The following is a 26,868-nucleotide window of genomic DNA, read 5'->3' as shown; positions in this document are numbered from 1 at the left end:
ATGACCAGGGTCACAGCGAGACTCTGACAAGAATAAGCAGCACTGGATGATCTTGGATGCAACAGGAATGCCGTCAAGTATTTGAAGCAGGACTATGAAGCCCTGAAGCAGCAGTCCCTGAAGACTGGCACACTGTTCAAGGATGAAGAGTTCCCAGCCTGTCCTTCTGCTCTAGGCTACCAGGACCTGGGACCATATTCCTTCAAAACTTGGGGGATAATCTGGAAGTGCCCCATGGTAAGAGTGCTCTCTTATTTCACTCGGTTCAAACCTAACCAAAGCCCAGCTGAACATCCAGGTTAAATCACTGGTGAGCTGAATATTCACTGTTCCTTTAGGTGTTTTTCTCTTAATTCTATTTTGCTTTACTTCCATGGCAGAAGCAAAGCTGGACAGGGGGTGGGAAAAGGAATCACCGTCTTCTAAGCCCATTATAAAGCAGGGAATCCTATAACTGCCCCGTGGGCACCTGCTTCTTGGCAACCTGCTTTCTTCCTGAACATCCCAACTCCAGAGAGCTACAAGTCCAGGATGCAATCCAGAGGTGGATGCAAAAGCTCCACCAGATCATGGGCCACCCCAGGAGCCACTATCATTTGTAACAGCACCCACACTGAGGTCTTCGCACTGTGCCCCCCAGGAAATCAGGCTAATACCTAAATAAAATCCTCTGCCTCACTTCAAGCTGCCTGTAACAGTTAAATAGCAAATGACTGGAAATGTTATTACCTAAATACATATGTCCTAGAAATGGCCTGTGATTCTAAGAAAGTAATTTTCATCAGCAAAGATTAGACGATGATTTCTTTTTAAAATTACAAAATCTTGGCTTCAGAGATCTTTCTGCACTCTCATTTTTCAGTCATTTATTTCTGTCCCCATTTACTTCTCCTTTGCCATTTTGCAACATCAAGAAATATTTTTTAAAAATGGGGATTCCTCCCCCCCAAATTAATTACCTTCATCTGGTGGAGGAAAGGAGAATGAGAAGAACAGAAAATTTCAAGGCTTTGGACTCTGTTATTTTTTTCACCCGCTAAGTGAGAAACAGAAACTTGCAGTTTTAGTAACTCCAGGTTTAATAACCTTGGCAACCCCATTTATCCATCAGCGCCTCACTCTGGCACCTGGATGTTACCTCAACAAATACCATAGATGTGTTTCTTGGCTTTGCCTATCCTTGGGGAAGATCAACCTTAGAAAACTCATTAAATTAGACTTTGGTTTCTCATAAAAGAACAGTGCTGAGCCTGCTGCAGGCAGACACACAGCCACAAGCATAGCAGGATAAGGAATAAATGAGAGCTGAGATCCAACAGGGTTAAATGTCCCAGCCTGCCTGCCAGAGACCAGCCTGTGGGACCCCTGAGGGGAAACTCAGCTGTGTGAAAGGTACATGTGGCACTTGGGAGTGGCTCAGGAAGGACAGGTGTCTGGGTGAGTAATAAGTCATATGCATCTGACTGACACTGGGTGCAGCACTTTGGAAGGAGAAGAGAAAAAATTACACAAAATTACACTAAACCTTCTTCTGTGTGGTGGGTAACATACTGCTGGGCCCCTCTCCACTGGACAGTAGCAAAAGCATGTAACTGAGATGATTCCTGTTGGAGCGAAGATTCACAAACTGGCTCTCCATCATACACAAGAAGTCCTGGGTTGTCTCTGTCTCTCCCCGGGATGCTCAGAGCTGAAAAATTCTGCTCTCAAGGACAGCCAGTTCCTGCCTAAGCTGTCTTCAACTCTGCTTGCCAAGTTAGGCTTCCTATAAACTGTTTCTTGCTGCCATCCAGAAGCTCATGGAAAATTCTCAGAAAAACAGAAAAGGCTTTTGTCTCTAGAGAGACAATAATGACTTCCTAATATAGGCCATAAGTTATTGGAGAGCTCAGAGTTGGGATAGGAATGACAGTCATTGCCATAACCCATTTGGCTGGCCCCAAAGGGCCAGGAAGAAAGGGGGGTTGTTGCTAATAAAAGCATTTGTGTGGTTGGCCTCCCAGGAAGCAGGGTCAGGGTGGGGGAACATCCTCCACACTGTTGGCACTGGAAACTCAGCATAGTTCCAGTGGCACAGGCAGCAGCTGGATTCACAAACTCATTTGTGCTGCTTGAACCAAAGTCTCAGCAAGATGAAATAAGATGTAAACATTGAGGTGAATTTTCATCTCTGTCTCCACTGTAGCAAAAAAATCTCAGTAGTATCAGTGACAGTGCCTAATATCAAAGGGTGTCAGGATTTGCCTCAAAAAATACATGCAGCCCTCAATTTAAAAAAGACATTTTTTCCTGGGACCACGTTAATCAGACAGAAGAGAAAGGGTATATTTTTAAATAAATGTTCAAAGTGCTTAATAGTTTTTGAATATTGAAACAAATAACATGAAAAAGAAACTTTTCTGGCCAGAAAGGGTGGTGCAAACTTTGAAATTGTGTCTTTTCAGGAGTTATGTGCCAACCCGCAGTTTATAATTGGAGGAGCTACCCGAACAGATGTCTGCTAAGGAGAGCTGTGTATGGATAGTGCTTCTGAATTTTGGTTTGGAAGAAGAAAAAGAAATGAAGCTTCATTTAAAAACTCCTGATACATGAACCATATTATTGGCTATCTCCCAGACATAGTATGGAGAGACAGATACTATCGGAATAAAATCCCAGTATTTCTGGGTGGGATGTGCCTGGGCTAGTCTGACCCTTGCTGCTGGGCCAAAGGTGGCAGCTGTGGTATTTCACCTCAGAGACACCTTTGGCTGGCTGGAAGTTGCAGTTAGGCACTTGGAACAAGTCCAGGAATGGTAGAAACTCAGTTTACCTCTGATGGAAAGGCTCCAGGCTAGGTGAAGAGGAAAAGGAGATGGATTCTGCAGAGGGTTTAATCCACAGTTTATTCCAGGGTCACATATGTCTGAATCTTGGTAACAGCTCCACAGAATCCCGACCGCATCATCCCGTCTCTTTTTAAGCCTGGGGAAAGGGGCAGGGGAAGGGGTAGGTGAGCCACCAACCAGGTGGGAGGGGGGGAAGGCTCAGGGGACAATGACGCTTGGATGAGCCAATGACCCCAGGGCTGAGGGGCATCTTTTGAACTTTTGCCAATCACACCACGCCTGTGCTGAAATGATAAGATTGACTGACAGCACTTAGCAAGGAGGCAAGGGGGAGGGGAAGGGAGAAGGTATTGCCACACCTGGGAAACTACTGGGTTAGCTGAAACAGGAAATGGCATCACACTGCAACAAGATACCCAAGAAGAGGACTCACAACCAGCACTGCTGCCTGAGACAGGGTATATGTGGGCTTATAAGAGCTATGTCAAAATTGGAAGACACCAAACTGTCTCCTGGAGGAAGTAACTATGTGGAACAGAAAACTGTTTTGCTTTTGACCGCTTAAGACCGCTTAAGAGGTGGATGCCAGCCTAATCATGGGAGCACTTGCCCTGAAACAAGAGAGTGGGATTTATGCCCATGCCAGCAAGAGCAGCTCCAAACACTCAGGGGACAAGGAACACCAGGGAAGTTTTCTGCTGTAGCCTAGTCCTTAGATGCTTTTATTTGGGAGGCAGAGCAGGTTCCTGCCTCAAATTCACACAAAACAAATACACAACAACCAAGGAACAGAGCAGGAACTGGTTCAGTAGAGGGGCTGGGTCTGTGATGTGCCATTTTGTGTCAAGCAGGATGGTCCAAGTATAAGTTAGAAAAAAGGACCACATTGGAAAGAAATGAACAGAGAATGTAAACTTTGTAATACCATCCACAGCAAATTGTTCCGAGTCCTTCATGCTGAACCCTCCTTTCTGCTTGAACTGCATTCATGTAGAGCTGTGAGCAGGGACAGGAGCAACCAGGAACCAGCCACACAGACAAAAAAGGCAGTGCTGGTCAGCTCCGTGAATCAGGGCCTGATAGAGAGGAAGTATCTCTCAGGCAGCACTCATCCTCTCCCAGACATCCATCATAAAAAAACCTTCCTTACCCATTTTTCTGCAGTGCTTGCCTTTGGCTAAACAGAGCTGCTGTGCAAGTGGCCAGAAGGGAGCTGTAAGGGGACTTTATTCCCCCTCAGAGTAGCTGCTGCAGCAGCTGCCTTCCCTGCCTGCCTCACTGATAAGATCCAGCTGCAGAGGACAGCAGCAAGAAACCCTTGACTGCATAGAGAGGCGAGAAGGCTGAAACTCTTTTAATGAGAATTTGATAGATTAGACACAGAGAAATCAGCCTTTTTCTCTCCTGTGCTGCTAACTGCAGTACTCCTGACCTCACCAGTCTTTCAGCACATCCATTGTGCAAATGAGATTGAAACAATTTCTGCAAGTCGTTGGTGATAAATAACACCAGTGCTGTTCTTGTAAACACAGCACTATTAAAGCAATTGCTAAAAAATTCCCTGGTGTGTGGGCTTGTGCTTCAAATGCAAAAAATAAGATGCCCAATCATATACTCACTCCAGGATATTTATTTGGTGGATGCTAGAGCAGAGTATGAGGAAATCACTCACTGTATTTCAGGAGAATGGCTCAAATAAGTAGTAAAAGCAACATTCCTTCTCATCTCCTATTTGAAAAGTTTCTATAATGGCATAAAAAAATTTAAGAAGATAGACCTGAAGTAAAGCTTCATTTTCCCAGACAGTTTACAAGCTATAGGACTGAAAAATTTTATCTATTCTTAAACTAGAAGAGGCCAGTGCATTGTGTTTAGCCTAGAAACTGAATGCAAATACCCTGAGTCCTTTTCTGTTTCTGTTGTCTGCTGAATGTTTTTGTGGAGTCCCACTCCCTTGTGCTAAATGTCTTTCATTAGAGATCAGTGCCAAAATTCATCACATAGTGGTGTCAACAGAACTGGACCTCAAAACCTGGACCCCACTGTCTGGGGCTGGTGCCTTGCTCTGGGTTTTCCAATACATATTTTGGTGGGCAGTAACCCAAGGCTGGTCCTGAAAACTATCCCAAACCTAGAAGAAAAGCCCCAAAATCAGATTCTGCTGTTAGTAGGATCTTCTCTCTCTCTCCCCGTCTCTCTCTCTCTCTCTTACACACACACACACAAAAAAAAAAAAAAAAAAAAAAAGAAAAAAGGAAAAAAAAAAAAAAGATTATCCAGTTTGTTAAGATGCAGGCATGGGACTTTCTTTCTACCCTTCAGATATTTGCTTTACATCTCTGAGCCATAGTAAGCTTTTTTGGTATTTGATCCAATACCTTGAATATCAAAGTCCTCATTACTAAAACTCTCATGTAAAACACTTCTATTGAAACAGACCCTGATTACATATTTGCATAAGCCATGTATGTGACTGGGTAACACATCCTTTTGGGAAATAGAGCCTATTTTTAATAATATTCTCTAACATGTCTCTTTTCTTTTAAAAATAACACTGCAGGTCTGGGTTTATGTGAACAAAAGGAGCAAAAAACCCCAGAGTTTATCTCACTCCATTAAACTTATTTCTTTGACAACAGCATAAGCTAGATGAATATCAGCTTGGGAAGTTTGATGGGGACTTGAAAGTCTTGAAATGTTTTAAATGTTTTTTGAACCATATCTTTTTGATAGCCTACTAACAACTTGAAATGTAGTCACAGAGTCTTAGTTATTAAAGGTGACTTATGAAGTTTTCTTGCTGCTATCTGAATAACTTAACCCGAGGACTGTTTACAGAAGTTCTTAAGAAGTAAGTGGCATAAATTGAATCTAAATAATATAAAATCTACTGAAACCTCCTTAGTTTAATATTAGCTTTCCAGAGCCACACTATTTATATTCATGAATTGCCTTTTGTTCTGAACGCCCAGAGGCCACTCCAGGCACAGCAGCTTCCTGGGCCTGGGCTGGCAGCTGGAGGAGCTCCCTGAAGCCAAGGCAAATGCACCAGTCTACACCAGCCCAGGAGCCTGCCCCACATGGGCTTTGTGCATGTCTTTGTCCTACAGGCAGATTTGGGGACACTAGAGGTATCCTGGAGAACAAACAAAAGCCAGACAGCTCTGAGATAGATCTGATGCCTGTTGAGGGAGACTTTGAAGTGGTTGTAGGCATGAGAGAACTTGATAGTACTGGGCTTGTTCACTTATTTTGCTGTAGACATTAATACATGGCCCTTCTGACATTCAGTCCCATGGGCGCAGGGATATTGGAGATCCTGGTTCTAGCAAATATATCTCATTGATATTAAAAATACATTTTCTAACAACTTGGAGACCCCAAGGAGAAGAAAGCCTGTTCCTTTGCTGGATTCTTCTTTGCTTTTCTGTACAAAGCTGCAGCATAAAATTAACTTCCATAGAAAACCTAAGAAAGTCTTTAAACTCTCAAAGCAGATGCAACCTGCATTGCCATAAATTATTAGCTAGTGGGTCAGTGCTTCCTTGTTGTCTGGTGTGATGCTGCAGGTACTACAAGCTCTGAACAAGAGCTTCCAGAAGAGACTAAAGCTGAGAGTCAGAGCTGCTTGGCAATCCAGGAAACCACAGCATTGTTTTTGGATCCTTTCTGAACACCAGGCATTGCTGAAACAGCAACAAGCCAGAACAGGCTCAGGACAGAAATGCCTCTGTGCTGTCCAGTTGCATCCTGGAACCAGACACTTGGACATTTGGCTGAAACTCACCATCTCAAGGTCAAAGGAGGGTTTAGATGCTTTGTGACTAGACACTTTGATGGTAGCTAAACAGAAAGTGAGCACAGCTCTGGAACAACTGAAATGAATCAAATTTCTCATTTATTTTACAGCCTCTGCAAGTGGAGCATGCTTGGGTAAACATCATCAATACGGAGGAGTGACTGAGCTGCTAGGTCACCAAGGATTTGTTATTCGCTGCAGCAATTTGATTATCTCTGTAAACCAGGGGCTGCCTCGGTAGCATGGAGAACCCGAGCCAACTCAGGACATGTGTGAGCAGCAAGGGATTCTATTTCAAGTGCACTAACAGTCAAAGTAATTCTCCAAGATCACATGTGTCTACATATATATATATACATATATATATATATATATATATATATACACATATATATATATATATATATATATATATATGCACACACACACATACATGTGCACAGCAGTTAGGCATGGCTAGGCTTCATTTTTCCATCACAAACTCAAGGTCAGGATTGCTTAAATTTTTAAAAAAACCCAAAAAAATAAAAGCAAAACCCCCACCAATTTATATTTCACTTTACTACCATTTGAAAAGACTTCAGATCCAGAAATCAAGCTGGCTTCTTTATAAGACATTCTGTAGCAGCAGTAAACGCTGTAATTGGCATTTGTCTGAAACTTTTGTTAATGAAATATGAGACTGAACAGAAGCAGATATACATTCTAATTACTTGGTCAATTGGCCTCTTTTCCTTTCTCCCCAAAAAAATTCCCTTTTTAGGAATGGAATAAAATAGTTTCCTCACAGTGTGAAAGATGACTTATAACCTGCAGCTGAATCAGAACAAGTCTGAGGGCCTACATAAGATGCTTTTCTGGGGATCTTGTGCTCTTGTGCTGTCCTGTAGGCACAACCACAAACTAAATTGTGAAACTCGCTACTGGCAAAATGATGTTAAACTTTGAAAAAGGGAACTGGAAGTACCAATTTATACTCTTTTACAGCTAGTCATATATTATCCAGTAGGGCTGAGAAGGCTTATTAATAGGCCACGATCCCATTATGGTGTACAAGAAGGTAAGAGGCCAACTGCACACTTTAGGCCCTGTCATGAAACATCCTTGATATGGACAGATTCCTACATCCTCTGAAAGTAAATACCACAGGAGCCTGAATGTTGTGCATCTCTGCTATCCAAAGATTCCCCCAAACCATTAACATTCAGAAATATTTCCATTTTTATCAAGTTACTAACCAATTCCCAGCTGGTTCCTTTTGGTTGGCACAAGCTAAGTCAAAGATATAAGGCCCCAAATAGTAAGATTTGGAGATGGGACTCTGCAGTTCTCAAGAGAGGCATGGCTGCTTTTAAGGCCAAGTCCACCACTGCAATTCTTCCAACACAGTTCTTCCCAGACATCTGTAAAGGAGTGTCCCCTGGTGTAACCACCTGAGCTGGCTGGGTTAGGGTTAGGGTTACGGTTGGGGTTAGGGTGTGGGTTTTTGTTTTGTTTGTTGTTTGTTGCTTTGTTTTGTTTGGAACACGTGAAATAATCAACAGTTACAGTGTGTATGTGAAATTGATGGGGGAGCTAGAAAGAAAATAGGAACAGAGTTAAATAATGTTGAATGAGACCTGCTCACTGGTGAGATTCTGCTGATGGGGCTCTGGGGAGTTATACAGATTTTATAAACTGAGCTGAACCATCAGGCAACATGAGCCGAAACCAAGCTCTGCTGCTGCTAGGTATTGAGAGTGAATTCAGGCTGGTGTGATTCCTTCTGCTTCCTCCCTTTCCCTCCCTGCTTTGCCTTTATTTCCTTGCCTGTGGAGCCAGAGTGTTGGGATTTAGTCAACCTGCTTTGACTGGGGGTTAGGCTCAGGTGGGAGCAGTGTGGATTCACCCAGCTAAAGGAGCTGTTCTGGTGAGGACAGAAGTTTTAGAACACATACCTAGCCTTTCCACCAGCCTTTTCACCTTTGAGTGTTTTGGTGTGAATCTCTCCTCTCAGGAATGCAGCAAATCCTGAAGTAAACATTTCTAGCTTTGAAACCAAAATTTAGCACAAGCACATTTCACACATTTCCTAGTATTTGCAGAAGGGATTAGCACTATTGAGTGTTTCCCCTTTAGATGAATTCTACTTACACGCATTTTTACTGGCATATTGTTTTGGGGTTTTTCTTAAGATTTGAGCCTAGAGATAGTTCAGAGTATCCTATCTCCATGCTGGCTTTCTGGGCTGTCCACCATGTAAACTCAGTTTACATGTTCAGACAGTTTTTGATGCTATGTACAACAAGATGCTGTTAATATTTCCTATCAGCAAAATTTAATATAGCATGAAGAAACCTGCTGAATGATCCACAGAACTAGGAGGAGTTGGTCTTTATTACAAAGGAGAGCAATCCAGCACGGGAGTAATCCTACAGCGGCTTATGCAGGGGGAAGTGATAACAGGTGAAGGGCTAGGAGGATAGTAGCATGGAGCTATTTTGGGCACACCAGCCTCCATCATCTTTTCCTTTCTTCTTTCCCTCTGTTCTGGCAGTGTGGGGAGTGGGTGGATGTAGTGGTGGATGACAGACTGCCCACCAAGAACAGGAAGCTGCTCTTTGTGCACTCAGAGGAGGGCAACAAGTTCTGGAGCATGCTGCTGGAGAAGGCCTACGCCAAGTATGGGGCTGGGCAGGAGCTGTACCCCTGGCTGTGCCCCTGGTGGTGGCCCAGACCAGGGGTGTCAGTCACAACACACTTCATTCTAAGGCAGCCTCCCTCCCACTCAGCATCTACAGTTCCCTCTGGGTCCATAAAGGGTGTTGCCAACTGTATTTCAAGGGGCTTGAATTTTCTTGCCCCAGGTTACATTGATGACCAAGCAAATTAAGAGATACTAAATGATAACCCCTTCTTTCTGTGGTACCTTGTGCTTGCAGGTGGAGATGAACTCTTGTCCCTCTTGTCCTTGTCCCTCTTATCCTTTCCCCCCCAGGTTGAATAGCTCTTTCAGAGCTCTAACAGGAGGCTCCACTGTGGAGGGCTTTGAGAATTTACTGGAGGCATCTTTGAGTTCTGTGAGCTGCGAAGGGCTCCTTCAAACCTCTACCAAATCATCCAGAAGGCCCTGAGAGCTGGGTCACTGCTTGGCTACTCCATTGATGTAAGAGGCTGACAAGGCCTTACTCTCCCTGCTCTTCTTCTCAGGGCTCTGTCCCCACACTGTGACAAAAGCCCAGACCAATGTAAGATATAGGTAGGAAGGTCTGATACAAGAACAAACTGAATTAATTTGAGATCTTTATTGATTTCAGTATAAAAAAATTTGGACAAGGTTCTAAATGATCAATCCTCATCATGTTTCCCTGTTTACATGACAGCATGTGATGATACTTAGAGCTGTAAACAACTTGTTGGTCTTCAGGAACTCCATTCTGTGAATATCATTTCTTATTCAAATTTTGTGTAATTTCAGCTCCAGACACTTGACTGCTAGAGACAAATTTGCTGAGACATTTGGTTGTAGCCTATAGTCTGATTCTGGCTTTGGTTTTCAGTCCTAAAGATTACTGACACCTGTAATACAAACACTCTCAAGTTACATGTATTTGTACATGTTTTGAAAACTTCACTCCTGTTTCATTATCTCATTTGCATTGTGGCATACAGAATTACCAGTGTTCCAATTTTGCTATACTGGATCTCATCTGAGACAGGCTAGAGCTAAATTCATGTGAGCATGTTAGCAGGTGACTGGGTCTGTCACCTGAGCTGGGAATTGGATTTAGATTTAGATTTCACTGTATATTCTTGAATTTCTTCTGTGCTTGGACTGCATATTAAGACTGCAGCTTTTGCTGTGGATCTCACCGCAATTTAATATACTTTGCATCAAGAATATTGGTATTCATCATGCACACCACTTTGGATATCTTCCCCCATATTAATTTGCTTATGAAAGCTCAGTTCATACGCAATATATAATCATAAATGTGCATATTTTTATTGCTCCAGATAACTGCTGCAGCTGAAATAGAAGCAATCACAAGTCTGAAGCTGGTAAATGGACATGCTTACTCTATCACTGAAGCAGAGGAGGTAAGCCAGCCTCTCTGGGACCATCATGCAAACCAGCTTGGGGCTGCAACACTGCAGTCCCTTCAACTTTCTGATGTCTTTCAGTGACTGACCATAAAAATGTTCTGAACTTACATACACTGATACAGAAAAAGGTAGTACCTGTAACACTCAGTCAGGTCAGATGCTCTGTACAGGTAGTGGTGTGGAGCACACTGTGCAGTCTGCCACTTGTATGATACCAAGAGGCTGGGGTAAAAAGTGTAAAGGTGGGCCAAGCTGTTACCAAAATTCAGGGTACAGAAAGGAGGAGCAGGAGAGGAGGCAGCCATTCCCTACATGTTTGTATTGTGTGAGGTGGGAACGAGCACTTTCCCAGTCAGATCTGATGGGAAAAAAGTAAAAGCCTCTTTAATGAACTCTGCTGTGAGTCTCATCTTCAGAGTGAGCCCCAGGTATTCCCACTCCTCTGAAGCTGGAATCATTACACAGATGTCCATGCCAGATAACCTCCTTCCAACCTTGCTGTGTTATGCAATGTTTCCTGCTTTTAAGGATGTAGATATTCTGCTGGTTTGTAGCTGATGATTTTCCTTGCAGGTTGCTGTCATTATATGAAATGGTGAGTGCTGCAGCTAATGGCTCACTTGGTGCCACAGCATAATGTAAAATAAGGGTGGAAGGCATCTAGGTGTCTTTTAACTATTGCAAATTGTAATGGACTGCATCACTCAAGTACAAATCATATATTATCCTATCTGAAAAGCAATTGGTCTCTGATGATTGGAATAATGGAAGTGCTCAGGCTCTGTTTGTTGTGGATCTTTTAGGTATATTACTGAGGACAGTCAGAGAAACTAGTGAGGCTTAGGAATCCTTGGGGTGAAGTAGAATGGACTGGATCTTGGAGTGATTAAGTAGGTTTTTATAAGCTCCTGCTTCTCCCTCTTTGGTGTATTTTGGAATCTATTAAAAATTATATTGGGACAATGCAGTTAATCCAATCACAAAGTGTATTTAGGAGAGATACAAAATCAGTTGGAACAAAACACTATTCATTTATTAGCAAGGTTGAATATTGATCCATTCTTTCCAGTGGGCATTAATACCTGCCTCAGGAGGAGCTTTCACATCAGAGACAACAGCCCTTGGTTTGACTCTGAGCAGCCCAATGCAAGCCACATCCTCATCATTGTGCAAGACAGTTTTTCTCAAATTGATCCTACCAATGAGTTCCAGGACCTAAGTAAAATATACAAACTAGTCCTATTCCTGGGAGTTAATGCAGGGATAAACCATTATACATCTGCTTTGACTCTGAGGTTGCTCAGCTCTAAATCACACCAGAATTTGGTACCTATCTGAGAATCTTGAAAAAGTTGAGATGCTGACTAAGATAAGGACACAAATTTCAAAATCTCTCAGAAACTGTCTGGGCTTCAACTATCTTGGGAGTGTGGTAGTGACAACACCTCTTTTCTTTTTATACTTAGAATGGCATAAATTTTACTGTCCTTTGAACCACAATATATTTTTTCATTTGAGATTTCAGTTTCCTATTCTGACTGACTGTAGCATGGGTGCTGATGTATTATAATTAGGGATAGAGATAACATTACAATTAATTTTACTTTTATCAGAGCTTCTTTGCTGAGCCCCAAGGTAAGGTGCCTCGGGCACACACATATGCCATATCCTGGTTTTGTCACACCTGTTTTACCATGGGGCAACCTTGCTGAGGCAGCTGCAGCACTGCATTGTCACATGGGAGTAGATCAGAGCAGAATCCATCCTGAGCACATTAATATCAGAATGGCAAGGGAGCAATGCTGTTTTCTGCAGTGAATTTTCTGATTTCACCTTTTTGCTTTCCTGTTCCGTCATGACTCTCAACAATGGAGATTGTATCATTTTTCCTAGGGAGGATATCAGGCGCCCCAATAAATCTTAAAATGCAGAAGCTCTGACTAACTTTCAGACTGTGAATTTCCTAATCCAGACAGTCTGTTTGTACCTTCTGGCACCTTGCAGGGGAGATTCAATTCAAGACTTAGTTGCAAATACTGTTGCAGTCTAATTCCAGCCTGGCACAGTCAGGTTGCAGGGTGTGCTGTCATTTGGAGGGGCACAAGATCTATTTGTTGAAGAAAAATATACTCCTTTATCAGCCCAAGATAGCATCTAACTCAGATCTCACTGTAGAATAAAATGCAAGAGCTGAAGAGTGTGCTTTTGTGCTTTGTCTGCAGTGGTCCTGAGTGGAATTATGTTGATCCCAAACAAAAACAGGCTCTGGATGAACAAGATGATGGAGAGTTTTGGTGAGAATTGTTCATTTAGCTTACTCTTTTGGACGTTTTATGTGCCTTAAGCAATCTTTTCAATTGGATGGAGAAAAACTGCCAGCACCGAGGGGGTTAATAACGGCATGCATGCATTGTTCACCTCTTCTTTATCTCCTTTTCTATTCAAATATTACCTTTTATTAGAGCTTGCATAACTCGGCACTAATCCAAAATATAGAGACCAGATGGTAATAAAATCAATGAGGTGGCAAGAATGAACCTCAGCTGCTCTACATTTTGACATTTGTTTTTTTTCCTAAATGCTACACACTAATGAAAAAGTTCAGATTACCAGCTTGGGAAGAGTCTGTTTACTCAGACCTAATAGAAAGCCTGTCCTAACCCTGATCTGATTATATATGAATCAGTGCTGAACTGATGTCACTCTGTCCTAGCCTGGAAAGATAAATGGCCACTGTCCTCGAGTGCAATCAGCTGCATGGGCCATCAGGCACTAGGAAATGAGAGCAGACCGCGCTAGCAGCATGGAGCAATCAAGGTCTGTCACTCATGCAAACATACCAGGAATGGTAAAAACAAACATCAGTGATAGGAATGAAGAAAAACACCAAACTGTGACTGTTTTCCTACAGAGTACTGCTTTCACAAGGGCCAGATCTTACTCCCTTTAAACGGGATCTCCTCACACAAATTGTTTCACCAGTTCCAGTGAATTTGTTTATGAAGCATAATCCATGGGGGAGTGCCCACAGCTGGGGAATGACAGAAGATGGTTTGTCTGAGCCCAAAATGCGTAATAGCCATTGAGAGAGGCTGTCTTCAGAAGATACAGATCATTCAGGCAGTGGGCAATTTTGTTTCCCAAAAGCCAGTTCCAAGTTTCAGAAATCAATTAAATGCAGCATTGGACAGCTCTGTAACACTGTTGGGAGAAGTGTCCAGCCTCAGCCACCTCATCTGTTGCAGGCTGATGGACTACCCTGTCCATTTGTGTGCCACTTGTGTGATGGCATTTTCAGATTTCCAAAGGCAGTTTAGCCACCTTGAGATCTGCAATTTGACTCCTGACATACTGACAAGCCACAAGGTCAACAAATGGGACCTGACTCTGTTTAATGGACAGTGGAGATGAGGTTCACCTGCTGGGGGCTGCCAGAACTACCAAGGTAACGACCCACCCAAATGGGCCTTTAGTGAAATACGAAACAAAACATTCAAAAACTGCTTGTGGACTGGAGGGGGCTTTGGTGGGGAAAAAGAGCTTGGAAGTGCAACAATATCTGTGAGGTTTGGACAGTAATAAAAAGCCTGGGAGTTTAAATGAAGATCTAATTCACACTTATTTCCTTGTGGGGGATTACCAGCCCACCAAGCAGTTAATATGTGGCAATATTAATTTTTTCTCTCTGTCTGCTTTTCCTGCTTATATGGCTTTTGCTACTGGCTGGAGTAATCCTCTGAAGAGTTGGGTAGGCCAGGAAAGTGGTATTGTTATTTCTAACTCGTCTTCAGGTTAGACCTCTGGAAAGGCTGTCTGGCATTTGGTCCTCTTCCAATAACAGTCTCAGCCAAGGACATTTCCTGGAGATACAAGACTGGCTGGAATTAACAGTATCAGCTCCTCCTTGTTGGTATTTAGTCCCAGGAAATACCCTGGTGCTTTGATTTCTCATGGCTCCAGTTGATACTCAGCATAGCTGTGAAAACATAAACCCATACAACTCAATGGAAAGAATTGGAAAAACTCCAGGCAAAAGTTCTTCCAGGGAGATATTTTCTGTAGATATAGTGACAACCATCTTGATTGCAATGACAATTGCAATGACAGCAAAGCCTCCTCCTTTTTGTCTCCTGTTGGGAATTCTTAGCAACATATTGGACCAATCCCCAGTTTAAAATCTGGTTGGATGATCCAGATGATGACCATGAAGGGAGTTTGAATGAGCCATGCTGTACCATTCTGGTGGACTTGATGCAGAAGAACCACAGGAGACAGAAGAGAATGGAAGAAGGTCTGCTTAGTATTGGTTATTCACTCTATCAGGTAAAATTTTTCATCATTTTAAAGACTGTATTCCTTGTCCTGTTAAGCTGGAAAAAATTAGCAGTGTGCTACATCTTGGCATTCAGCACTACACTTCAATAAGATCTGGATTTTGCAAAATGATTCAATTATTTCTCTCGTTTCTTCCTGACCTAATATGGGAAGACTCAGATAAATTGAGGCTCAGTTTTTCCCATTTCAACAGGATGGCAGTGTAAATTATTGAGCCAGTAATTTATTAACAGTCTCATTGAGAATCTTCTTTTACAAAATCTGAATGGGGGAAGGCTCATGGTGCCTGGCAATACCAGATAAGTGTTTCTGATTACAGCCTCTCATTAGCCCTCAGTTTTCACTTTCTTTTTTGTTATTATTTCTCCCTTGTATTTCAAACTTTTTTTTTTAATCCATTGTCTGCCATATGCTACTGTTCTGATTCAGTAAATTTGGGAGTTTGTTTTCCCTGATTTTCCCAGTGTTTCTAAAAATATAATGTAAGGAAAAAACCTACAGTGTAATCTCTAATTTCTGTGGTGTGAGGGGAGAGAAACAAATGTAAAAATTTCCAACCAGCATCATCATGACCAATATCATATGTGAAGAAAAGCAATTAAACACTGTACAGACTCCACTGGATGAACATCATTAGCCAGCACAGGTGGAGCAGATGGGCACAGCTGACTTTTGCTAATAGATCTTGTGTGGTTTGGCTCAAAATTACAGAAGGTTTTCCCTAGTGCCCAAGTGCCTGCATGCACACACTGAGCACATTTCTGAGCTGCCTTCTCTGTGGTACCAGGTACCCTCACCTATCAGCATCCTAAATTTGTGCATTATGGACATCTGTCTGCTCCCATCACTAAATGCAACAGTGGAGAATTCCTTGTGCTTTACAGATATTCCATCCCATCTGTGTCCTCTGTGGCCTTACCCACAGTAGGGTAGACTTGGTGACTAAGTCTCTTGGTGACTCTTAAGTCACTTAAGTGACTTTAAGGTGTTAATTTTTTGGAAAAACCTGGCTGCTTAGTCACCTCAGGTACGCTATGACCCAGCTATGATCCCAGCTCCCTTGAATCACACACTAGGTTTACTTCATCGCATTTGATGTTGTGACTGGGGAGCTCCAGTTAGGACAACAGAGATGATGACCTAAAGCAGATCTCTCTGCAGGAGAAGGTGAAAAGATGCATGTTCAAGTCTGTCTACCTGCTCTGCAGAGCTTTTGTAAGTCATATAGCTGCCTGCTGACAACAACTGTGTGTCCATCACCCAGCTCCTGCCCTTGCTGCCCCCAGTGTGCTGGTTATAGGCAACAAAAGACCCTGAAGTCTCAAGGGGCCACTCAGGCTTCAGAAATGTTGTATGGGTGATGTTTGTAAAAGCTCTTTTGGGAATTGGGAGGACAGTCTCTTTGGCTTTCACTGGAATCTATGCTCTCAAGACAACTCATTGCTTTTGGAAAAATTGCCTTATATTTGGAGGTACAAATTAACATAGCAATTCAGTTAATTTAGGAAGAGCCAAATATTGAAACTTGCTACTTGTTATAGTTGCCTCACAACAATCTCATCATCCCCAGGCTGCTAGTGACAGTAGCCTTATATTTTTATCCATATTCAGTAGCAGTAGACTAGTGGAGTTTGGGTCTGCTGTAATAAATTCTCTGGTTTTAGTTAGCAAAGTAACACTTCGCTGACTGTTGCTGACTGTTCCTGACTGAGCATTTAAAGACTTACTCAAATGTTTCCAACCAACAGTATCATTCACAGCACCACATCAGGGGAAAAGTAATTTGATACGCCATAGATTTCTCTGGATGAAGATACAGTTTTTCCTTTGGAACAACTCTAGGACAAGACAGAATTTCATCTGTATCTAATACTATTATATGTGGTTGTAAGTGAAATTTTTTTTCAAAAAGTGTCTAAAGGAGGCTTTATCTGATTTTTTTTCCTACTGGTGCAGGTATAAAGCAGCACTTTACCACTGTCTCTTTCTCTTCCTTCCGGATTCCTCAGGAGACTTCACCCTTGTAGACTGAACTGCAACATATTTTGTTGTCCTTACCTCTTGCATGGGTAGGAGAAGGTGGAAAGGACACGTTTCCATAGAAACAAATAGTCTTCCTGAAGTCTGTGAGAAACTGCAAAAGGCTTCCAAGGAGGTGCTGAATTGCTCTGGCCAAGTGCAGCAACATTTTTTCACTGTGGCTCTTTTCTAATGCTGTCTTGGTAACAGAGGAAAACTTTCTCATCAGCCTTAGGAAGTATTTGCTCTAAGCCAACCCCTGGCTGGTAATGACTAAAGTAGTGCCTCTGTTTTGCCATTGCTGCAGAGCACATGCTCATTTTCTGTTGCTGTAAATAAGCCCCTGTACAGCATCTTTACAATATCCACAGCTCACTTTCTAGAACCTTGTTAACCACTCTCTTAGCCATCCCCTTCCTCTAGCCTCATGTTGATAACAAAGATATAGATGATGAGTTCAAGACTCCATTCCAAAAGCTCTCTGGAGAGGTAAGTGGATTAAAGTGAACAAAAAAACCTGAGACCTCTCTGTTATGATTATACAAATATTTGACTTGCCAATTCCTTTTACTGTCTGTTCAAAAAACCAAATATTTCTCCCCTTTTATTAACTCATAGCTTCAGCTCAGTTTATTTTACAATAGAGAAGATTTTCTAATTGTTCGTCTTATTGGTGCAAAATGTGATTTTTTTTTCCCTTGGTAATGCAAGGCAGGGAATAACTTTGAAAATAGGGGCAATAGGAGTGAGGACTGTGAAAATATTATCCCAGGGTGAAATAAATTACCTGTGGAGTTATCGTATAATTCTGACAATTGCTTGGCTGGGCAATTCCTTCCTTTTTGTTTAGCCCCAGGAATCAAAAAACTATCGGCTGGGCTTTTTCTCTACTTAATATATTTGAAAAACAGTATCTATAAAGTCCTGCTGCGTTAGCCTGTGGCTGTCATGTCAGGTTTCCTCTCAATGAACAGGTGGCCACTGTTACTGGAGAGGGAAAACATCTTTTTAGTTAGGAAGACCATTCTGAGTTTTGAGATGGCAATTTTAGAATTGTTTGGTTGTGGTTTCCATAAGCACTGAAAATCTCAAATGTTTTCCTGAAACTTTTTATTCAGTCAAACATTGTAAAAAGTTGCCATTTACTTGGTCACGTCACCATAGCACCTAACAAACCACTTATTTCATGGTTAAATGTCTAGGAAGTATGACTGGTTTTGAAGATCTTCTCCCTCTGATATCTGCGGGTAAATGTGAAGGGTTTGAAAAAAATTAAGGGTTTACATGTCTTAGATTTGGAAAGAAAATAGTCTCTGGATGTCTGATAGCAAATCAATAGAGCTTTCTTCAAATAATTTTTTTGTTAACACCTACAGTATGTTTTATTTTCTGTCCAGGACTGTGAAGTGACTGCAACTGAAATTTAAAGGACTCTAAACTGGGTTTTGGTGAAGAGTGAGTGACGTTATGTACTTCCCATTGGATGGAGCTGAGAACAGGGTCTGTGCTAACAAAACCCAGCTCTGTCAGCTAGGGGTGATGAAAACTGGAGTTTTTGTCTGATCTCAGCTGAATTCCTCCTGACTTGTTGAACCTCTAAATATGCGGTGGGGTGGAAATAGTGGCTGGTGCTTCCCTTCCAAACATGGCCAGCAGATATTCTGCAGAGACACAACATTCCCTGTACTTTTCTGGAAGGACCACCATGGGCAGTGTTATGCTGCTGCTGCATGACTTCTGTGGACAAATAGAGACTTATCACCACCAAAACCAATAACATCCCCTCCCACTGTGGGAAAAAAAAAAAGTCATATTAATCAACTGAAAGGACATAGTGGAAAAAATGGCAGAGCATTTGCTTTGCTACCGAGATTTTAAGGTGGTTGGTATTTTCAGCATTGTCTGCAGAAAAATATTTGTCCTAAACTATTTCTCACTTAGTCTTTTATATTTCCTTTTTGTACAGGAAAGGATGTGAAAAGTGATAGATTCAACATTAACACTTGCAGGGAGATGATCAGCCTTTTAGATGTATCCTTTGAATGTAATGTCATCACCTTTAAAGTTTCTGGATCTCTTTTGTAAAACTTCCTGACAAGCTGGGCTAAGTTTACACTTCACTTGTCCCAGCACATGGCTGGGGGCAAAAAATTCAACAAAGCATCTCTATCAGTTTATGGTGGCAGAAACCTGGACCACTGGACCAGCACATTTAATCATCAGCTGCTTCTCTCACCACCATTTCTCATTACTTAAACATTTTCCTAAATATAGTGGGGGGAAGTAGGGCTTTTCTGCCCGGCTGCACCTGTGCAGTTCCAGGTGCATACACAGCATGCTTGGCAAGATGCAGGTTTTGAGTACATCCACAGCTGCTGTTTCTGAGTCAGGTCCTGCTTACAGAGGCCTGAGCTCACAGCAGCAGGGACAGGCTGAGCCTGTTCCCAGGGGGAAGGCTGCAAGTACAGGCAGTGCCTGCCTCCCTTCTGCATAACTGGGGGGACACTTGGGAGCTTTTAAGTTTTATGTAGATAAAGGAAAAGGAGAGGTCAACACCTCTGCCGAGGTTTGTGTAGCCAAAGGAAAAAGGGAGGTCAACACCTCTACTCAGTGCTCCTTTGCATTGGGAGGGTGATGACCCATGCTTCTAGGAGCTTGCTAGTGTTGGTGCCATAGCATGGCCATATTGAGGCCAGCAAAAATTCACTGTGGATCTTGTGGATAATTGGCTGTTAGGAGAAGTGGTGCCATTGCCCTACACTCCATAGGCTCCCAAGCTTAATGGGGTAACTCAGTAAGTACAATGTCATAGTGTCCAAATCCCTGTTTCTGCATAATTTTACATTGGAAGGGATGTTCAAAGACCTGAAGGACATGGGAGAGGACACTGTAGACAGCTACTGACTCTCTTCACTTGCAGCTCCTGCCTCTGGTTTCTAACATTTTTCTGCTGCAACACCAGGCCCTTTTTCCCCTAAGGTGAAATCTAACCTACTATTAAGTGTCCAAAATGTGAGTGCTTTTAATCTTGCTTATATATTTAGTAATCCCATATATCATTCCTTGAGAGTGAAGATAGCCTAGAAATTCTTGGCATGCTTTTAGCCAAGCAAATATGGAGCTGTGGGCATGTCTGTGGGAGATGGACATGCATTACAAATGAGAACTAAACTGGCATTAGGATGACACTGTGATGGGTGATTTATTTTTAACAGAACTGCTCTCCAGATTGCTCTCCAGTGTTGCACCATCCAACTCTTGTTTTTACACTCCAGTTTTGTTAAGAATAAAGGAATCCTGATTTTTGAACCATGCCTTAACATGACCCAGACCGATGGACCCAGCACCTTGAGACTTGTAGAATTCAAGACACTTTGGATGAAGATTCAAAAGTATCTGGTAACAACATTTCTGACTCTATCCCCTTGCCTGCCCTATTAGCTCTGAAGTACAGATCCAGAACTGAGATAGAGTTAAACCCTCACAGGCAGATATAATTGGAAGCCTTCCTTCTCAGGGCTCGAATTTGTTCCAGGGCTCTGAAACACCTCTCACTTGACAGGGCACAAGCAAATCCTCTTTCACCTTGGCCCCATCATTCTCCATAATTTGCAATACCCCATAGAAAGACAGATTAACTCTGATTATTGGCAAAGACAGCTCTTTCTGCTGCCTGGTCTCTTAAAGCTCATATGAACATTTCAGCTCTTGCTATATATTGCATGGCTGGATGACCATAAGGAAATACAAGAAATATAATTTTAGGACCTACAAAAAACTGCCTTTGTATTTTTGAAATCTTGTAGAACTGTTGATTTATTTTTTTTTTCTGATACAGGATTTAATATCCCAAGAAGTTGACCCAGAACGAAGTGGTCTAAAGGAAGGTCAGAGTTGGACTTTCCTGGTGTGACCACCTCCCTTTCAGGCAAGCCTGCTGCCACCATACTTGATATTGTTCATCACAGAGCATCTGCCCTGAGTACCATGAAGAAATGTTGAGTTCATGAGGACACAGCTCTGTCCTAAGGCTTGTCAGAAAAGCAAACCTTGAGACCCAAATCCACTATTAACTCTAGGTCTGGGTGGCTTCTAATTCTGGATAATAAATCTGCTGGCAGTAGGAGGCATCTGTCATCTTGTCTGAAACATTAAGCAAGATGGACTTGGTCTGTTGCAGTGTTAGCCAAATGATAGGATATTCTCCTCAATGGTCTGTCTGCCACCATGTAATGTGAAGGCAGGCATGCTGCCAGCCCATGGGAATATGTTTCCCACTCTGCCTAGCTTGCCACTTACTGCTTGAAATGTTTCTCTCGCTCATTAATGTTTCAAAGAGTAGAACTTGTGGTGGTAAGGACAATCTCTGTCCCAGCCACCAGTGGGCACACAGTGACAATGTGAACAGGCAGAGGTAGGAATCATTGTCCTGGCACTGGTTAGCTACATGAGCAGGGAGGATGGCAGGGCATGGGTGGCATGGTGGGCTAGCAAAATAATTTTTTTAGTTTAAAGCCTGAGTCAGTGAAGGCCAAGTTTTATGCATGCATCATGCCACTGAATATGTGTGTGTGTATGGCCTTCTGATGAAATCCTTTCTTCTATTCTTTTAGTATAGTTTTAATATAACGTATATATCATAAAATAACAAATCAAGCCTTCTGAAACATGGAGTCAGATCCTCGTCTCTTTCCTCTTCCTGGGACCTCTGTGAACAACATCACACCCTTTGCCACAGACAATCTATAAGAAAGTGGACAGTGACTACTCTGGTACCATCAACTCCCACGAGATACAAAATGCCCTCAGAAAGGCAGGTGAGTGTGTTGCTTGGAGATTGGATCACCAGACATTGGGAGAACAGCAGAGCTGTCTAATGGCTTTTATTCTCTCCTGTCACCTAGATCACAGCATTGCCAGTGACATTCTCCCTTCCTGACAGTCACACACTGCAATCATTTTGCTGTTTCATACATCAAACCCCATTCTCTGTTCTGCGTTATGGACCACTGGTACTTTTGTCCATGCTGTGACCATTGCTTATTCATCTGATTATTACTTGATCTATTTTTTGCCTCATTATTTCCTAATCTAATAGTCCTCTTTCAGAGCTATGCCCAAACCCTCTTTTTCCTTCATTTCCTCCTACCACCTTTCTCTCCTCTGGAGAAGGTGCAAGCCTGATGAAGGCACAGTCCAATGACGTCCTCTCTGATGTGTTCACTTTTGGAGCCGAGCTTGCCAGCTAAGGGACATCTAGAGGAGCACTGTTTTTTCTTTTGATTTGTCTTGTGCTCAGTGGATTTTATGTGAATGATCCAGTAACAGAAATAGCATGAATATGGGCCTGAATAGAGCCCAATGTGTTATGTGAGCAACTGGCTCTGCTGCAATCACTGCTATTCAGCTGCAGTGCCCACTCACTAATTAGGGGTTTATCTGGGGAACATAGGACTGGTTATGCTGTGAAACAATGCAGTCTGACCAAATGCTGTGGGAGAACTCTATGTCTCTCTTCAGCTGGCACAATTGGTTTTGAAAAGGACCCACAGAGATGGGTGAGGGAGTTCAACAGACCTCGGAGGAATAGTCCTGCCCTTCAACCTGCAGCTGCAGCAGGATATGGATAAGTCACATCCAAGACAGCAAATTAACCTGCTGTGTCAGTGACTCCTGTGCTCTCCTGGCCCTCAGGTTTCAGGCTCAAAGATGAGGTGCAGCACAGCATCATCACCTGCTATGCCTGTAGCACCAAGCTGACCATTGACTTCAATAGCTTTGTGGCCTGCATGATCTGCCTGGAGACCCTGTTCAGTGAGTACCCAAGGGAAATTCCTGAAAGCTTTGGGATTGCCTTAGGTATTTGGTGTCTTTTAGCTGGTGTCATGGTTTAACACTGGCACAATGCCAGTGCCCCCATGAAGATACCTTCTCCCTGGTTTCTGCTATGAGATGTGACCAGGAATAAGCAAAGCAGGCTCCTACTTAGGGAAAAAAGAACCAGAACTTTATTAACTACTCTACAACTACAGACAAAAAGGAACACACACACAGGGAAAATGAAAACCTCACAAATGCATTTCCTCCTCCCCCCACCAAATTTCCAACACAATACATTTGTTCCTCAAATCACCAACTCTCGGTCCAGCAGCACCTTTTAGACAATCAATCCTCAGTTCATCAAGAGGAGAGGAGTCCTTCTTGTGCCATGGGCTTCCCCTGGAAACACAGCTGAAGCCTCATGTGTTTCCGTGTCACTCGTGGCACCGCCCGGAGTACATCTGCCGTCGTGACTTCTTCCTTTTCATGTCCAGTGCTCTCACCACTGAACACGGACCAGAACTGCTTCTAGGGTTGTCTTTTAAGGATGCTCTGTCCCGATCCAAAAAAGGCACAGTCTCTTCTTTGGGACACCTGTCCCCACAATCTCTCCTTTGGGACACCTGTCCCCCCCATATTTTTTCACCCCCTGGGGCCGAGGGGCATCAACACTGAACCCTCTTGGCTCTGAGGCCATTGCCTCCCCCTAGAATGCAGTCTCTGTATCACAAGGAACTTGGGTCTGTCCATCTCTCTTTTGGGACACCTGTCCCCACAATCTCTCCTTTGGGACACCTGTCCCCCCCATATTTTTTCACCCCCTGGGGCCGAGGGGCATCAACACTGAACCCTCTTGGTTCTGTCCATGGCTATACAAAAAGAGTCCAGCAAAAGCTACTCCATCATCTCTTCCCACTAGGATTCTTCTCTATTCTTCTACTATCTCTCACTCGCCCAGACCTCTCTCACACTGGCCCATTTCCTTCCTCATCTTCCACTCTATCTTCTAGGAAAGGTCAATGTTCTGTAAAGTTCTCATTTTCCAAAAAGGGGTTAAAAGCTCCTACAAGTGGCCGGCTGAACCCCCCCCTTCTTCTCCGTCCCAGCCGTGCTGCCGGCACAGGCCCATGTTTATCAAGCTTCAAGGTTACAGTCTCAGGCAGCGGCTCTCTTTCTCTCTCTCTCTGTGTCTCTCAGGGGGGGCTGCCCGATGGCTCCCGGTGTCTCTCTCTCTCTCTCTCTCTCTCTCTCTTCCACCGTTCCACCCCGGGGCTCAGGCCTACTTCTCTCGGCCACATGGCTTTCCTCTCCCCCTGCCCAGCCAGTGGCTGGGCCGGGGGAGAGACCCGAACTCTTTCCCACCGGAAACCCAAGAGACCCTCCCAGGGGAGAGCTCTGCTTTTAACCCCGTGTTCTCAGAGGCGTGTCCATGTCCCAATGGCCAGGTTAAATGCCAATATTAAAGTCTGAATATCCATTGGCCAAAAACACAGCATCCCAAAAAACACATTTCCTGTCAAACCACCACAGCTGTGAATGTAGCAAATTGCATGGAAAGGTTCAGGTGCCAGCAGAATTGAGTCAGAGGAAGCAGTGGAGAAATGGCAAAAGCCTTTATGTCTGAATGCCCATGGGGAGTAGAGGACACATTTCCACAACACACCATTCTCTTGTGCTTTACAGTTATCAGCAACTTATGGTTAGTGCTCTGGCCCCCAGATTGTCCCAGCTCTGACAAATGGGACCATTTATCACTTGCAGTCCTTACTCAGACCTGATGTACAGGTTTGTCCTTGGATCATGCCAGATGCCACCACATCAGATTTTATAGTTGTCCTGCTGCCAACTCCCATTTTGCTGCTATAGATCTATTCCACCTCATGAAGCAGCTTAGAAATTATTTGTAAGAAGAAAGAAGAACCACTGTAATATTATCTTACAGAACCAGTCTAAATTTCCAGTAGATCATGGCAAAAAGCCAGACTTTTACATTTTGTCGAGCAGTGATTCTCTACATGTCAAACTCTGTATTTTATATCCAGCTTTTTCCCCCCCACTCTTCTACCTTTCAGAAGTGTTCTGTCTCCTGGACAAAGACAAGAATGGAGTCATCCAGATCTCTCTGCCTGAAGTAAGTCTGGTCAGATTGAAATACCACCTGATCCAACTGCAGCAGTAGACCACACTAAAATACACTTATTTTAAATCACTATTGTAAGAGATTTAATCGTTGTTATAAGAGAACATGGTAGTGATATAAAGGGCAAGTTTGCTTATGTGAAAATGTTCTTCAGTCCACAAGGCCTGTCTGAATTAGTAGAATGAACTTTTACCTTTATATGAGCAAAAATATAAAGATACTTTCAAAACTCCCAAGGCTGATGGAGAAGGTGCTTACACAGTGCATTTCACTATCTCTTTTTAGAGGGCAGTGGTCAATTCATTAGAAAACACACAGCAGGGAACTCTTCTTTCTGGCAGAGAATGTGCTGATCAACCTGCCAGAATTAGAAGAAACCTTTTAAGATGCCAGGTCTTTTTACTTCCCACATCGTTTTTAATGCAAATTTTTCCTGTTGAAGATGTTGTAAAAGCAATCAGCTTGAGCCTTCCCTTTGCAGAATACAAGTATATCTCAGGAAACAGCTGTAAGGAGCCCCAAGAGGTCCATCCAATTAGTCCTCTCAGCTGAAGAATGGCTTGAAGGGAGGAGGATGGCTAGGAAGCCCTGCGACCCTCAGTCACAGTTAGTTAAATCCAGCTGAAATTGTACATTGCGTACTCCCACCCTAGAGTTTTTCAAGGTTGAAAGCTGAAGCTTTCTCCAGCTTGCCCCGCAGAACTCATCTTCCTTTTGAAGAGACCTCACTTGCAATGTTTGAGGCTGATCTGGCAGTAGATTTCCCTGAAGTTCAAGAGCAGATGGATCCTACACATATAAAAGATTAAAATGCAACTCCAGCCTTTTCCAGCTTGTTCTCCAAGAGGCACGGAAGAGTGCCCCAGTGGCATCCTGTAGACCTTCCTGATGCCCTGACTCCTTGTGCTGTTTCTCCCTCAGTGGCTGTGCTGCACACTGGTTTGAACCATGGTCAATCAATTCAGCAGAGACCTCTGAGGCTCTTCTGAGCATGAAACCACTTGTTTGGCATCTCCTTGTTGTGAAAAACAGAAAGAGAAACTTCTTTTTATTCCTGGCAAGTTACTTTAAGCCAATAAAAATGATCACCTGTCAGTTATAAAATAAATGCAATCTTAAACAAACAAAGAAACAAACCCAGGACTGTCTTCCTTTACTTTTCCTGCCCAAAGAGTATTGCTCTGTGTCATGCTGAAATCTCATCAGTTCTGACTTAGCACGGATGGACCCAGGTAGCTGTGGTTTGACTTCTGACTGTGCAGCAAAGTTCAGCAGTGTTCAAAATCCTGGAAGGGATCTCCATTGCTGCAACATCCAGCATATGTTTTGCTCCATGCTCAAGAGTGTGGGCAAAATTTATGGTATGTTGTCTTGGCAACCTCCTTTCGCAGAAAATTGTCGGCTTTGGCTGGGACAAGTGTCTGCAGAAGTTGGGGGTAAGGAGCTTGGAGGCAGATGCTGAGCTGCTGGGAGCACAGAGGATTTGGGCACAGACACAGCCCCAGGGATTAACTGGGAATCAGGAAAATATGATGGCACTCCTCCACAAGTCTCGGCTCAGTCCTCCAGGAGGAGGAGAGAGGATGGAAGGTCAGATGTAATTTTCTGCAGTTATTTCAGCTGAGATCTTGTCCTGTGAATGCTTGTCCATATGCATGCCAAAAGATGGGATTTGGAGCTTTAGTTTAATGAGTGACTGGAGCTCAGAATCTCATGAAGGCAAAAAACAAAAAATGCACATGTAGGGGGTCTCAGAGCCTGAGAATGTGGGGGATGTGTTAAAATCGATTGTGACTTAAAGAAGAAACTGAAGCTAGCTGGCTTCAATTGTCCTAAACTTT

General features: G+C 43.1%; 1 pseudogene; it reads left to right on the top strand.

The window, feature by feature from the left end:
- LOC129117895 (calpain-8-like) lies at window positions 1–26,163 on the top strand (annotated as a pseudogene).
- Window positions 26,164–26,868: the final 705 nt, after the last annotated feature.

This window comes from Agelaius phoeniceus, chromosome 3 (assembly GCF_051311805.1).
Source record: "Agelaius phoeniceus isolate bAgePho1 chromosome 3, bAgePho1.hap1, whole genome shotgun sequence".
NCBI classification, from domain to species: domain Eukaryota; kingdom Metazoa; phylum Chordata; class Aves; order Passeriformes; family Icteridae; genus Agelaius; species Agelaius phoeniceus.
Note: the sequence above shows the minus strand (reverse complement) of the source record. Positions and strands in the feature narration are given on the sequence as shown.